The following is a 15,286-nucleotide window of genomic DNA, read 5'->3' as shown; positions in this document are numbered from 1 at the left end:
ACTGTCATAAGTTAAGGTGTTTTATATATAACAATATTCTGCGATTTTAAAAAATCTTGAAACTTTTCTTAAGACATTCGCTTCGCTATAATTTCCTATGTTTTTACAGTGGGCATGTTTCTACCCAGCCTATTTTAAGTCAAACTCGTAACAATGATATGAAAGCAATTTATAAAAAGTTAGAAGACTCCACCCATAACAGTTGTTTAGATATTCGAAAAGAACTATTTACTTAACATGATCTGATACTACCCATTTGCAATACGTCAAGGTACCAAAATAACTCATGCAAAGTATTGAGAATTTCATTATTAGAGTTCTCCAGATATCTATATATATAATTTCTTATTATTTCCGGATGTTTGTATGTGTATGCAATTCTCTTTCTGCAACTTACTGAAGCCATCTGATGACATAGGAAGCTGAAATTTGGCATACTGAATATACATTTTCTGTGGAAGATCGTAACGGAGCCAGGTGTGGCACTTTCCGTTTTTAATATTTCTCCAAATAAGTACTCACTATTTTTTGTAAGGGATTTAATTTTTTAATAACTTTCTGAAGCTATCTGATGACAAAGAAAGCTGAAATTTGGCATACTTAAACCACTTTCTCTGCGGAAGATCGTGACGAAGACAGATTTTTGATTTTACGGGCTGAACGCCTATTTAATTACTTATTTTTTGTAGGGAATTTTTATATTTTCTAGATTTTTATGAAGACCGATTACACAGTGCAACAGTGAAAAAAACACACGATCATGACTATATAGATCGACTCTACTACCAAAGGGTAGTAAAACCCTATACTCAGTTTGTCCATTTTGGTGACCGATTTATTTTTATGGGCCGCAAAGTTTCTGAACATCAGTGGGCCTCTAAAAAAGGTGTCATCAGTTTTTGGGTAACTAATTCAGACTTTGTGATACGTCTTAACTTTATATTGCAATAATATAGCTAAGAGTTCGCCAAATAAATATTGTTAACATTTTTTTTTCCAAAAAATAGCTTTTTCGTGCACTTTTGTTGAAAAATATAGGAAGAAAAATTGTTTTACTTTTTTTAGAATAACTTCCAGGGTCTCCTAATTTTTCACTAACAATATTTAGCAAAGTTGTAGCTACGGTACAATGCATTCTGAACGTGTCTAGTCACTCTAAATGGCACATAAAGATCATTTTGTACCTTAACAATTTTCGTTTTTACTATTTTTTGATGCTAAAACAAAGATTTTTTGTTAAAATAGTATGATCAAGTCCACACTTCTATGTTGTGCTGTATTATTTACTCGGCTGAGGTGTTCGGAATGGGGATCAGTGAGTGGACCCTCAATGTCACACATTTAAAAAAAAATCGCCAAAAAGCCATTTATGATCCGAAATCTGAAATTAAAAATATAGATAGTCCTTGAGAAGGTCTACAAAAATATGCTTTTATCTGTTATCTCTTTTAGTTCAAGAGATATTTAGGTTTATTTTTTTTTTAAATTTTGCTCGATCTTTTTTTTGTATTTTATATATGAAAGGTCGAAATTTGTTTTTTATATACGACATATATTTGCGATAAAATTCTAAAGAAAATAAAACAAACCTGATAACAATTATTTCGTCCCTATAAAAAGTTACACGCATCCAAAGTTGAAGCATCTTTTTATATATTTCAACTTTGTATGCGTGTGTTTTTTTAAGTTTTTTCGCAAAAAAGTTCCCCTATTTTTTCTTTTATATAAAACTAATTTTCTTCGTGGCTATATACATTTTTTTATGATCTTGAAAGAGAACTTAATGTAAAAACGTATAAAGTAAAATTTTACTAACTTAAGCGGACATTGTACCCCCAGCCCTATCCAAACTTGGCCAATTTTGAAACAAAATTTTAGGTTTGAGTAAAAAATTCTAAAAAGGCAAAGCACCGATCCTCAAAAGCTCATCATATTTGTATAGCCCTATATATTGTTTATATACATACAAAACGTTTTTAATATCATACTGTAAATAACTTCAAAGTGGGCTATTTTCTAAAAAAAACTCAGTTTTTGGAACACAGAAAACAAAGAATGGCAACATTTGTGATGCCGTTGACTTAGGAACATTTAGATCTATATTACTTCCAAATTTTATTGTAATGTCTGTTCAAATTTTACATTAATTCAAAGTTTTTATTTTTCTTGATGGAAAATCACCATTTTAAAATATTGTTAGTTTTTAAGGTAAATGACGTCCGTAAAAACACAAAATTAATTCATTTCACTAAAATGTCAATCCTCAAGTCATAAGCTTTCCACCGATATCAAAAACTTATATAAGAAGCTTATATTTACTCTTCAGAAGCTCCACAAACCTTGCCCACTTTAAAAAATTTTAAAGTTTTTTCATATCTTGCATCAAGCCGGTCTTGCGTGATCAAGATTGGATAAAGTGATGCGCCCGGATCATACCGATAATGATTTGCCCATTCTTCGTTATTACAGCACAATAGAGAAGTATACACTCGAACATACATTTTTAACAAAAAAATTTTGTTTTAGAGTCAAAAAATAGTAAAAAACTAAAATTTTTAAGCTACAAAGTGATTTTTGACAGCTATTTAGAGTACCTAGATATATTCAGATTGCATTGATATGTTCCCAAGAGTTATTCAGATCTACCGTAGCTACAACTTTGCTAAATATTGTTAGTGAAAAATTAGGAGTCCCTGGAAGTTATTCTAAAAAAAGTAAAAAAAAATTTTTCTTCCTATATTTTTTCAACAAAAGTGCACGAAAAAGCTATTTTTTGGAAAACAATTTTAACAAAATTTATTTGGCGGACTCTTAGCTATATTATTGCCATATAATGTTAAGCCGTATCACAAAGTCTGAATTGGTTGTTAACCAAAAACTGATGACACCTTTTTTAGAGGCCGCACTGATTTTCAGAAACTTTGGGGGCCCATAAAAAAAAATCGGTCACCAAAATGGACAAACTGAGGATAGGGTCTTACCAGCCTTTGGTAGTAGAGTCGAACCTATACTGTCATGATCTTGTGTTTTTCCAAAAGTCTTCATTTGTTGCATAGTGTTATTGGCCATGTGTATAGTCCTAACGGAGCAACATTTTATGTTTCCTGATATTCAGTACATTTTTCTACTCTTCAGTTATATAAATTTTAAGTTCTCAGTAATGGCTGGATGTGAAAAGACCTATCTATACAACACCTTCCTAAGTGTGATCAGGGGAAAGTATGAGAGCAAATACAAATGATGCCCAACAAATTAAAAAAGCCAAACTGATAATATGGGACAAAGCAACAATGGCACCCAGTCACGCACTTAATGATGTTGATAAATTATTAAAAACATTACTGAAAAATTAAAATCCATTTGGAGGCAAGGTCTTGCTACTTGGAGGTGATTTTCGCCAATGTTTGCCTGTGGTGTCACATGCTCACAGAGCTGCAGTTGCAAACTTCTGCAAACTTCATTGAAGTACTCAGTTCTCTGGTCAAACTATAAAATTTTACCACTAAAAACCAATATCCGAGCCGTGGGCACGCCATACAGAGATTGGCTTTTAAAAATGGGCAATGATGAGCTTCTTAAAGAGTTTGAGAAGATATTATTGAAATTCCAAATGAAATGATGGTTCAAGACTCAACTGTAAAGAGCATTTTTGGTGAAAAATGTAATTCTTCTACAGTAGAAAATTATTCAAAATCTGCCATTCTTTGCCCTAGAAATAGTGTTTATAAAAAACCGACTTTTTATCGGTTAACCGAAAATTTGCCTTTTTTTAGAAAACCGGTTTTTCGGTTAACCGACATCGAAAAAACCGGTTAACCGTCATATATGAGAAGAAAACATAAAATGTCCTATAACCCTTTAATGCATATTGTTGCCCATTGTCTACATTCCAGTTTAACTTAATTTTCAGTTTTTTTTTCTGCCGTTTACAGTGGATAGACGTGTTTTACATCGCTCTCACAAATAAATAAATAAAATAATTGTGAAGATAAATACAAAAAAAAAAATATATACAAAGATAAGTAACAGCGAATGGACGCTTATTAAATACTTATAAATATATTTAAATATTGATTTAAACAGCCAAAATAAAATTAAAAAAAAAACTGTTTGTTAATGCAAATATTAACAATCAGAAAAAAAAACAAAGCAAAAGTAATAAAAAAAAAACAACAACATAAATAAAACCCTAAATAAAGAGTGTAGTGTTTGTGTGTTTGTGTATGAGTTTCTCTTACTCTCCAACAAGTGAAAGGAGGCTCAGCAGCAATGGAAATAATGCATACATTGTTGTGAGCTCTCCATACAACAATAATAATACATATGATCCAAAAGATCACAAAAATTATTTAAGTGTAAGAACTACAACAAACGAGAGATCTCCACTCTCTAGTGCGCCAAAACAAAACAGTTGTGTAGAAGACAACATAAAAGAAATTATAGAAAAACAAACAACAACTCAAATGGTTGCTGAAAAAAGTAATGCTCTGTGATCAATGTCACAAATAGTAGTAATGAAAATATTAACTCTATAAAAACCGGTGATGATAGGCAAAATCAATCGAGTTTTACATTAAAAAATACTGGTGCCATACCAAAAAATAGTATAGTGAAAAATACGGGAAAAATCCTAACAGGAATGGACCGTTACATCACTATAACTAAACGCAAGTCCAGTCCTAGGACATCAAAATTGGAACCAAATCCAAAACAGGCGAAGAAAAATCCGGTAAGTCAAAATCGTTTTGCAATTCTTGACAATCATGAAAGTAAAGAAAAACCCGCAAAGCCTGTAAAAGACTATAAGCCACCTCCTCTTTATTTGCGCGAACCTACTACAAATGTTTTGGTGAACAAATTGTCCCAACTTGTAGGTAAGGAGAATTTCCACGTGGTCTCTCTACGTAAAGGAAATATTCAAGAGACAAAGGTACAAACTTATTCGGAAAAAAATTTCAGAATGATTGTTGATAATTTCGATTCCGAGAAAAGAAACTATTATACATATCAACTGAAAAGTGCAAAAGGTTTGACAGTAGTCATCAAAGGTATAGATAGTTCTGAGCCAACTGATGATATTAAAAAGGCGCTAGAGTCTGAAGGCTTTGAAGTGAAGTCCATTCACAATATAATAAATAAAAATAAAATTCCTCAACCAGTTTTTAGAGTTGAAATCACTTTCAACTCTTCTCAATTAAAGAAAAAGGGTGACACTCATCCAATATACGGTTTAAGATATCTTCTAAATCGTAAAATAATTGCAGAAGAACCAATTAAGCGCAAAGGTCCACCTCAGTGCCTTAATTGCCAAGAGTTCGGTCACACCCGAACATTCTGCAAATTACCTTCTGTATGTGTAAGATGTGGAGATATTCATAAAAGTCAAGAATGCCCCCACTCAAAAACAGATAATATAAGAAAATGTAGTAACTGTGGTCAAAATCACACCGCAAACTACCGTGGATGCCCAGTATTCCTACGCATACAGGAATCAACGAAGGCAAGAAGACCTTTATATGCTCAATATACGGCTTCTAACTTTCCAAGCCTTCCTGATGCTTCTAGTGCTCAATATAGAAGTATCATAAAAAACAATAATCAACACAAATCGTATGCCCATACGACAAATGAGGGTTCAGTTACCCAAATGAAAACAAACACAGGTGCTTCTAGTGCTCAATATAGGGGCATCATAAATGATAATTATCAAAACAAATCGTATGCCAATACGACAAATGAGGGTTCAGTTACCCAAATGAAAAGAAGCAATGGAAATAATTCCCCATTATTTTCATATGCACATGCATTAAAAGAGGGTGTACCAGTACCCGACAATAACTCTCAAAGCTCTATTGAGAATCTAATTCAAACCATGAACAGTTTCATGACGAACATGCAAAATATGTTTCAACAATTGATGCAGAATCAAAGCATGCTCATGCAGATCCTGCTAAATAAAAAATGAATTCTCTAAGAATTTGTTTTTGGAATGCTAACGGCCTTAGCCAACATAAGAATGATGTACAACAATTTCTCCACCTTCAGGAAATTGATGTACTACTCGTTTCTGAAACACACTTTACCATAAAGAACTGTTTCAGAATTAACGGATACTATACTTATGACACAAAACATCCAAGTGGTAGAGCTTGTGGTGGAACAGCTATATTAGTGAGAAAGGATATTAGGCATTTCCCAATGCCAGAATATAAAACGGATCACATCCAGGCCACATCTATAAATATACCTGATGGTAGAGTTACAATATCTTCAATATATTGTCCTCCTAGGTATAATATTAATCGAGAGCAGTTTCTCGAATATTTTAGGACTCTAGGTCCAAGATTTATAGCAGCTGGTGATTACAATGCAAAACATACATTTTGGGGCTCTCGCCTTATTACTCCTAGAGGGAGGCAACTGTTAGAAGCAATATCGTCTAACAGACTAGATGCCATATCTAGTGGCCAACCTACTTATTGGCCTACAGACCTCAATAAGATTCCCGATCTAATTGACTTCGCTGTAATCAAGAATATAAAAAGAGAATTTATTTCAGTGATCCCTTCGCTGGACCTCTCGTCAGACCACTCGCCTACAGTTTTAACGTTATTAGCAGTTCCAAGTAAATTGGAAAACTCTTACTCTTGTTTCCCTAACAAGAAAACGAACTGGTTAAAGTATAAAATGTATGTTAGCTCACACTTGCCACAAAACATCTCATTGAAGAATGAGTATGAGATACAATCCGCTGTCGATATATTTACAGACATTTTAACAAACGCCGTTAAAGTGTCCACGCCCCCAGTCACCCTGGGGAATTACAGACATTCAAAATGTCCTAAAAACATTGATTCTCTTATCAAAGAAAAGAGAACCCTCAGACGTCAATGGCAACAATCGCGATCTCCGAACGTAAAGGCTAAACTTAATCAGTGCCAAAGAAGACTTCACGTCGCCTTAAAGATTAATAAAGAATCTAACCTGAGAAATTATCTTAGAAACTTAGACCCTACTAAGAACACAGAATATAGTCTCTGGAAAGCTGTGAAAAATATGCAATGCCCTATTGTATATGAGTCGCCCATACACCTTCAGAACGGAGAATGGGCAAAAAATACTTCAGAAAAAATCGAAGCATTTGCCAATCACTTGGAGAATGTATTTACCCCAAATGATACAAATTCATATATTAGAGATAATGTCATAAATAATGTGGTGCCAGCCCCACTAAAATTCCGGTTCTCTGCCGTGAGGACGACGGTCAAAGGTCTTAAGGCTGGAAAATCACCTGGTATAGATAAAATTACTACCACGATGATAAGTAATCTGCCCAACTCAGCACTGAGAATTATTTTGTTCATATTTAACTCAATACTACGTATTGGATATTTCCCATCCTCATGGAAAATATCTGATATAGTTATGATACCGAAACCGGGAAAAGATGTCACTCAAGTGACATCATACCGTCCCATTAGCCTATTGCCAATATTCTCAAAACTTTTTGAAAAGTTGTTACTTGAGAGACTTATAGTGCACCTTGACGAAAATTGCATTATTCCTGACCATCAATTTGGTTTCAGAAGGAAACATAGTACTATCGAACAGGTACATCGGATAACTACACTTATTCGGAAAACCTTCGAGAGCAAGCTGTATTGTTCCGCATTATTTATTGACATATCTCAAGCCTTCGATAAAGTCTGGCACGATGGACTAATACACAAAATTACTAGATTACTACCTGCGAACGTACATAAACTGCTTAAAAATTACATACAAGAAAGATCTTTCCAAATCAGATCAAAGGATGTGATCTCAACACGTCGAAAAATATCAGCTGGTGTACCACAGGGAAGTATTCTAGGGCCGTTCCTATATATTTTATATACTGCAGATATGCCCACGAGCGCACTGACTCACACATCTACATTTGCGGATGATACCGCTTTTTTAAGTACACATGAAAATCCCGTAATAGCTTCTGAACAACTCCAGTCTCACATCGGCGATTTGGAAAAATGGCTGGACAAATGGAAAATTAAGGTCAATGCAACAAAATGTATTCACGTTACATTTACTTTAAGACGAGAAAGTTGCCCTTCCATACAGATAAATAATATCAAAATCCCAGAACAGAGCCATGTGCGATATCTCGGTATCCATCTTGATCGCCGTTTAACATGGTCCCACCATATTGAAGCCAAGGTTACGCAAATAAAATTAAAGTCAGTCCAACTGTACTGGTTAATTGGCCCACGGTCTGCTCTAGACTTGGAATACAAAGTGCTTTTGTACAAAACAATTATAAAACCGATATGGCTATACGGCATTCAGCTATGGGGAACAGCCTCCTCATCTAACGTTGAAAAATTGCAAAGAAAGCAGTCAGCACTGTTAAGGACAATAACAGGTGCCCCATGGTACATTCGCAATAGTAATATCCATAGGGATCTCAATGTCCCCATAATACGCGAGGAGATCAAACTCTCCAGTCTAAAATACATTTCAAAACTAATGGATCATCCAAACCCCCTCGCCAGGGAGTTGCTGTCATTTGAGGGTCATAGACGACTGAGGCGATTGGAAACACTGGATCTGGCCAGATAATCATCGAGCACTCATGTTGGATATTGCAGCGGCAATAACAACTTTAGTTTTAGTTTAGGTTAAGATTTGAATACTTATTTGTAAATTTCTAAAAAGAAAGATTCAATAAAGAAAAAGATACTGAAAAAAAAAAAAAAACTTAATTTTAGACGAATATAAGATTGATACTAATTCGATTCTCCTTCAGCAAAATCAAATCGATTACAAAAAGTTTCAGCTAAAGAAATTCTAAATCAAACTAAAGCTAAAGGAAATATAATAAATAAAAATCAACTAAATATTTGAAACGTTGTGGGAGAAATCAACAATTTATTGGCGCAAAATAAAAAAAAAAACTTTGGCATATTTGATTTATTGTTATGTAGTTTCAATCTATAGTTGTTGCTGTACTTAAAAATATTTAATATTTATTAATAACTTCAGTGGTTTGGTATTGGCAACTATTTAAATGTAAAAAATTTTTCAGAAATTTTTTTTATGAAGAAAGTTTTTATTAAGCAGGATAGTACAAGGTTTTCTTTAAGTCGTATTTATTACTTTTTTATGTAGACGGAATATGAGGCTTGGTAAATCAGAAAAATAAAAATATATTTTCCGCTGTTTGTGATAACCAGGGAAACCAAAATATGCAAATGCATGTTTTTTCTGGTGGGTCTAATGAGCACATGGATAAGATGTTTACACGTTTCAGAACTATTTAAGACTTTTGGCATCGATTTGTTAGTGCATATTTTTGCATATTTTACCCTTAAATTCATATTTTTGCATATATTTGTTTTAAGAGCATATTTATGTCATATTTTTGCGTTTTTAGAGCATATTTAACTGTTTAATAGCATATTTTGACTTTATCAAAAACAAATTTAAAAAAAAAATTAAATTTAAAAAATTTAAAAAAACAATTCGAAAATTTTTTTTTTTTCAAAAAATGAATAAATTTTTTATTTTGAAGATTAATTTGGTGAAGGGTATATAAGATTCGGCACAGCCGAATATAGCTCTCTTACTTGTTTTAATATAAAATAAGCACTATTTTAATAATAGTGCCATCTAAATATCAAATTTTAGTTCTAATTCAAACTTAACCGTTCTAAGTGTTAAAGAAATATTGTATTTTAAATTTGCTCCTGTAACATCAGTTGATGTCGAAAGAACATTTTCTATTTATAAAAATGTTTTCAGATCCAATAGACAACGATTTTTATTTGAAAATTTAAGTAAATTTTTTTTGGTTAAAAATTATGTAAAAGTTTGTTTTTTTAAGAGCATATTTTTAAAATTTTAAGAGCATATTTTAAAGTTTTTACTGCATATTTAAAGCGCTTAAAACGCTTTTTTTAGAGCATATTTCTGGTTTCCCTGGTGATAACCAATAGCCATATTCTAATAGAATTTATTTTACTTTTTGATTTTTCGGATGGTTGCCAGTTACCAGGGTTTAAAATTAGTTAAACGTTTTTTACATTTGACTACCGACTGCCCAATAAATATGAATCGTTTTCATATTAATTTGCACAAATACTGAAAATATACAAACTATAAACCAATGCCATATATGCACATGCTTCATGGTAGAAATATTTGTCGCAGTTTTTCCAAAAATATTTTGCCTTACAAAATATTTTACGTTGCAGCTAGAAGACAAAATGAAAATTTTTCATTTTTAAAACTTTTGCTAAATATATGTATATTTTTGGTTAGCAAAAACAAATGAAATTGCTTGTGTATAATATACAAAAAAATTACTACAAAAACATCATACATGCAAACAAATTGCAGCGTGAAAACCATAAACTGCAAACGATATGCGCAGTGAAAAATTCAAACAATGAAAATATGGAAGATGCTAAAAGTTGACTGCCAACCATACGAAGTTGAAAAATGTAAAATACGAAATTGTGCAAAGTTAAAAATGTTTAAAGCGAAAATGTTTATTTTTAAAATATTTCCGCCGCATATATAGTTTTGTTTTGCCGCATATAGTCATTGAGTAGAAAAATACTATGAAGTTGATTTGGGTGTACAAAATAAAAAATTGTATTGAAATGTGTGTTAATAAAGAATTTTAGTGCAATAAAATAGAAGTTTTTTTTTTTGAGGTATGTAATTGTATGTATTGTGAAAGATAAATTAAATTAAATAAGGTTCTGGACAAAGGATAGCTAGCGGAGGATATTATTATTGAATTTTTTGATTGATTGGCTTTTTTAATACGAATTCAAATGTATTCATGCTGGTGGTAATAGGAGTCCAGAAAAATTAATAAGAAAAAAAATAATTTTGTATGTAAAGCGGTTAAAAAAGGATATATAATGCAACAACAAAATGTGACAACAACAGCCAAATACCATAAATAATAGGATCATTAATTTTATGAATAAAATCTATCATAATAAAGTGTTGTACATTCAAATGTTTCCTTTCGTCAAATTTGTAACAGGAGAACAAACAAAAAAATAAGCAGCATAGAAAATAATTGTGAAAGAACAATTTTATGTGTAAGATATGATGCAAAAAAGGCACAGGTATAAGTACAACAGGAGCAAAAGGAAATTAACTGCAACAACATCAACTTATACACAGAAGTAGGTAATTATGATATAAAATTGCTGTATGTGTGTACATTAGGGTGGCCCTTAATAAACGAAAGTTGGATTTTGGCCATTCTCACCCCCCAGTTTGGTGAACATTAGTAAAAAAATCATCCTGAAAAAATTTTAGGTAAATCGGTTGGGGTTAAGACGTGCCGCAAGCCCTCTGAAGTTTTGAGATGCATTTACAAGGGGAAAAAATTAATTTTTTTCAGTTTTTGTAAAAATTTTGCCATTAAAAAATTACTTTTGTAATTCAATTTAAAAGAATCGAAATGTGTACGTAATTGTCGTTCTAATGAGACATAAAAAACAGAAATCGGTTAAAAAATTTTAAAGTTATTAAAAATTCGCCAGGCCATTAACGTGTCTCAGGCCACTAGAACAAGAAATGTTGGAACAAAATTAACATATTTTGAGAAATATTAAAATAAAAGCTCATTTTTACTTAAAATATGTCCATATTTACTTGTATATGAGTTTTTGTCTTCGTAGGATACCGTTAACCTATTCTTAGGTATGAACAAAAAAAATTAATTTTTTTAACGGCAGTTTCAAAACTCCATTTTCAAATTTTTAAAAATTTTGTTAAACAAATTTCAGAATTTTTTGATCATCTCATAGGGATTTATTAAGAGTATAATAGGGAATTAAATCGTGAAAAAATTATGAAAATATCTCTTATAGTTTTTCCGTACCTGCGATTTAAATTTTGAAATTTTCGAGAAAAACCAATTATTTGGCAATTTTTAGGCCAATGAGCTCTATTTTCTTACTCTTATGAATTTTAAGCAAAACTTAATTAGAATATTATAGTCCAGATAATTCTAAATATACTCTGAAACTTTTACTAAAATCAAAAAACGTTAACCCTTAAATCGTGAAGGTCAAAGGTCAAATTTTTCAATATTTGGAATTTCTCTTGGAAAGATTTTGAAATGTTCGAAATGTTGTATATTTTTGGGCCGATTTTGATGAAATTTAACAAAAATATAACACAAAGCCTAGTATTTACAAAAGCAGCAGAAAAATTAAAATTAACCCTATATAGCACTTGGTGTTAAAATGACCCCAAACTTCTAAAACCATAAAAAATTATGATTTTAAAAGTTTGGTGTCATTTTAACCCCAAGTGCCATTAAGCGTTAATTTCCCTTCTTGTGCTGTTATTATAAACCCTAGAGTTTATGTTATATTTTTGTTAAATTTCATCAAAATCGGCCCAAAAATATACAACATTTCGATCATTTCGAAATCTTTCCAAGAAAAATTCCAAATATTGAAAAATTTTACCTTTGACCATCACGATTTAAGGGTTAACGTCTTCCGATTTTAGTAGAAGTTTCAGAGTATATTTTGAATTATCTGGACTATAATATTCTGAATAGGTTTTACTTAAAATTCATAAGAGTAAGGAAATAGAGCTCATTGGCCTAAAAATTGCCAAATAATTGGTTTTTCTCGAAAATTTCAAAATTTAAATCGCAGGTACGGAAAAACTATAAGAGATATTTTCATAATTTTTTCACATTTTTATTCCCTATTATACTCTTAATAAATCCCAATGAGATGATCAAAAAATTCTGAAATTTGTTTAACAAAATTTTTAAAAATTTGAAAATGGAGTTTTGAAACTGCCGTTAAAAAAATTAAATTTTTTTGTTCATACCTAAGAATAGGTTAACGGTATCCTACGAAGACAAAAACTCATATACAAGTAAATATGGACATATTTTAAGTAAAAATGAGCTTTTATTTTAATATTTCTCAAAATATGTTAATTTTGATCCTACATTTCATGTTCTAGTGGCCTGAGACACGTTAATGGCCTGGCGAATTTTTAATAACTTTAACATTTTTTGACCGATTTCTGTTTTTTATGTCTCATTAGAACGACAATTACGTACACATTTCGATTCTTTTAAATTAAATTACAAAAGTAATTTTTTAATGGCAAAATTTTTACAAAAACTGAAAAAAACTGCATTTTTTCCCCTTGTAAATGCATCTCAAAACTTCAGAGGGCTTGCGGCACGTCTTAACCCCAACCGATTTACCTAAAATTTTTTCAGGATGATTTTTTTGCTAATGTTCACCAAACTGGAGGGTGAGAATGGCCAAAATCCAACTTTCGTTTATTAAGGGCCACCCTAGTGTACATACAACAACAATTAATGCAAAAATCATAAACAAATACATAAATAGGTTCAATCGTGATCGTGAGTGATTTTGTAGCAGGAGAAAAAAGGATAAAGAGGAATGATAGAAAATGTAAGCATCAACAAAAGAAAGGAAAAGAGTTAAAAAGGGATAGAAAATGCAACAACCAGATTATGGAAGGACACATGCATGAAAGCAAGAATAATTTATCACTACAAATGAATACAAATGAATATACAAATATCAAGTGAGAGCGTAAATGATCGACTTTGTGTTTTTAAATGCTCATTCATATGTATCCATTCGTAGTATTTCTAACAGGAGAACAAAAAAACAAATAAGCAACAGAGAACAAATTATGCAACGAAGGCACAACAAAGTTTGTACATAGGCACGAGTGCAAGAGGAGAAAAAGGAAATACAACAACTACTACCTCAAGTAATTTTGAAATACAACTGTTGTATGTGTGTCCTCTAGCTGCTTAAATCAACAACAACACATTCAAAAATAGGAACAAATCCAAAGCAAAGGAATTTCTAGACATGGGGTGGAGTACCGTTGCAATTTATTGCATTTTGTTGTTTCTTTACTGTTAATGTAGAAAATTAAAAAGTCAACAACAACTTGTGCAATGTGAAATGCAAATGAGTATGATTGGCTGAGCGTTTGTAACAGGAGTAAATTAAAAAAAAGTATAGAATGCTAAAAAAATATGTATTGTGAAGGATAGGAATGCAGTGAAAGTACATTAAAGAAGGTTATGAGCAAAGGACAGCGGATGATATTATTATTGCATTGTTTGTGTAGAACTGATTTTTGTTGAATACCGTTACAGATCATTTTTTATTACGATAGATTTTATTCATAAAATGAATGATCCTGTTATTTATGGTATTTGGCTGTTGTTGTCACATTATATATCCTTTTTTAACCGCTTTACATACAAAATTATTTTTTTTCTTACTAATTTTTCTGGACTCCTATTACCACCAGCATGAATACATTTGAATTTGTATTAAAAAAGCCAATCAATCAAAAAATTCAATAATAATATCCTCCGCTAGCTATCCTTTGTCCAGAATCTTATTTAATTTAATTTATCTTTCACAATACATACCTCAAAAAATAAAACTTCTATTATATTGCACTAAAATTCTTTATTAACACACATTTCAATACAATTTTTTATTTTGTACACCCAAATCAACTTCATAGTATTTTTCACATTTTTCTACTCAATGACTATATGCTAGAGTGGGTCAATTTGTTCGGGCCCAAAAAACGTGGAAAAGCGTATAGCAAATTCGTAATCTACGGAAAATTCTATGAACTTTTTCAGAAGAAACCATGGTTCTAAAATCAAAATCGAGCTTCCGGTTTTTTACGAGAAGATTTGGAGCTCAAGACCTCTTTTGCTAGGAGACCTCGGGTATGTTCAATTTTAAAAATAATAATATTTCTTCGTCTGTGTTCCGATTTCAAAAAAATTACATATATATAGAATCTTCTCGTCGAGTACTACATATAACATAAAAAAAAGACGCAAGTTTAGTTGTGTGTTTATATGAAATATAAACACCCAACTAGAGAGAGTTGTTTATAATGAGTTCTCATATGAGCACAAACACACAACATTCTACATTCCACATTGCAATGTGGAATAGATGAAATGAGAATTACAAATCAAACACACGCATGCATAATATGTATGGATTTGAGTGCGTATCGTTTATTTTTATTATTTTTTGTTGTTATTTTTTTCAATATACAATCAAGGTTGCCAACTATTCAGCTCAGAAAATGGCTAGATTTTGAATTAAAAATGGCTAGAAATGGCTAAAACTCAAAAATAACTGAATTCAAATTCATAAATATTACATTTCTTGCCCCCATTACCACGAAGTCTGGTTATGTGTTAACT

General features: G+C 31.5%; 1 protein-coding gene across 1 annotated transcript in view; it reads left to right on the top strand.

Annotated features, from left to right (window-relative positions):
- The window catches only part of kug (kugelei), a 733,937-nt gene that overhangs the window by 109,220 nt on the left and 609,431 nt on the right, over window positions 1-15,286 (top strand). The gene's annotated exons all lie outside the window — the stretch shown is intronic.

Source organism: Calliphora vicina, chromosome 3, assembly GCF_958450345.1.
Source record: "Calliphora vicina chromosome 3, idCalVici1.1, whole genome shotgun sequence".
NCBI classification, from domain to species: domain Eukaryota; kingdom Metazoa; phylum Arthropoda; class Insecta; order Diptera; family Calliphoridae; genus Calliphora; species Calliphora vicina.
The sequence above is the reverse complement of the archived record's forward strand: the minus strand, read 5'-3'. Positions and strand labels throughout refer to the sequence as shown.